Source organism: Elephantulus edwardii, unplaced genomic scaffold, assembly GCF_000299155.1.
Source record: "Elephantulus edwardii isolate Elephantulus edwardi_28Jun2011 unplaced genomic scaffold, EleEdw1.0 scaffold00011, whole genome shotgun sequence".
Taxonomy (NCBI): domain Eukaryota; kingdom Metazoa; phylum Chordata; class Mammalia; order Macroscelidea; family Macroscelididae; genus Elephantulus; species Elephantulus edwardii.
In genome coordinates, this window is record NW_006399761.1 from 8,730,172 (window position 1) to 8,731,579 (window position 1,408).

At 43.3% G+C, this 1,408-nt stretch overlaps 1 protein-coding gene across 2 annotated transcripts in view; it reads right to left on the bottom strand.

Moving 5' to 3' along the window:
• NRXN1 (neurexin 1) overlaps positions 1–1,408 on the bottom strand; it is a 1,383,864-nt gene that overhangs the window by 899,022 nt on the left and 483,434 nt on the right. The gene's annotated exons all lie outside the window — the stretch shown is intronic.

The window sequence follows — 1,408 nt, forward strand, 5'->3', positions numbered from 1 at the left end:
AGGTTGTAAACAAAACTCTCCCTCACTTCCCAGGCAATGACGGCATGTTGCCAAGAAAAATGAGGCAGTATGGTCTGGAAGCGGCTTCTGATCCACAAAGAATGCTAAGTAGTGCTGGCACACCGAAATCCGTTCATCCAGTGACAGTGCACGTCTCACTCTGCTAAACTGGAGGGTTCAGGTACCCGGAAACCACGCTATCTCCTGGCCACTGGCTACTTTCATTTGCAAGGTAAATAATCCATGTCATGGCACCAGAACTCAAAGCCATGGTTTCAGGTGATCAGGCCCAAATGAGCTGATGCTGGACCTGGAAGAGAAGTGGCTACTGGTAGAAATCTTGGCTGTGAGGCAGACAGTGAACACCTGGAGCTTCTCATAAAAGACAGAACCTTGAAAGAACGGCCCCTGACCACCACTCAGCCTTTGGCCAAGACAAAGGTCCAGCTACATCCACTATACTCAGCATCACTGCCAGTGTAAACTTATACTAGAGAGCTCCTCCATTCAAACTCTTAAAATATTTCATAGCATCTCCAAAGTGTGAAGGCCAATACTAGGTTAAGGAATATTCGGATGAATGATTCAGACTTAATTCCTATATCTGAATGCTGATAAACCAGGTGTCTGCTTTCTTAACTAGTTTCATAGTTAATGAAAAGCCTAAACACTGGCTGGCAGTACAACCAATACAAGAGCACAAACAAATGGCTGCAATCGGAATGTATCTCCCAGCTTGGGCACTTGATAGACAGGACCATGAGCGATTATAGCATCTCCTTAAAGCTCTGTTTCTAAAAATAGTTGGTCTTACCAGTCATTTTTCATAACTGTACAGATAAAATGAATGTCTACCTTTATTGGCATCTGGCAAACTGGTGGGCACCGGGAATGGCAGAGCTCTTCCTCCTTACCTGCCCTAGGTGGCACATGCTACAAATGATGTAAAACAAATCGCCTAAGTAATATTTAAATTATGAAATGCCGTTCAGGTAACTGGATGGCACAAAACAACAACATGTTTTTATTAGGATCAGAAACAAGGCAAGAATGTTCAGGACTGACATTCCTGTTTTATTTATGCACGAAGTTCTAGCTAATGAAAAAAGATGAGAAAATGTAAAAAATAAAAACAGTACACATATGACGTGCCCAGAGCAATTCACAGTGAGCACAACTGCTTTCGTCTGTGCCCTGATGGAAATGCTGTACTATATTCCCCAATTCGGTCCTGTCTCAGTCGGCTTGCTTCCTTCTTAGCATGAAGGTTCCGTTCAGAGAAGCCTGAAGACTCTTCCTTGTTACGCTACTTATCATCTTCAGGGCACTTTTCAAGCATGTGAGCTCGATCAAGTAGGCAACAGTCTAACCATCTCTCAAAGATCCTCTTGGAATCAATGGAATCGAA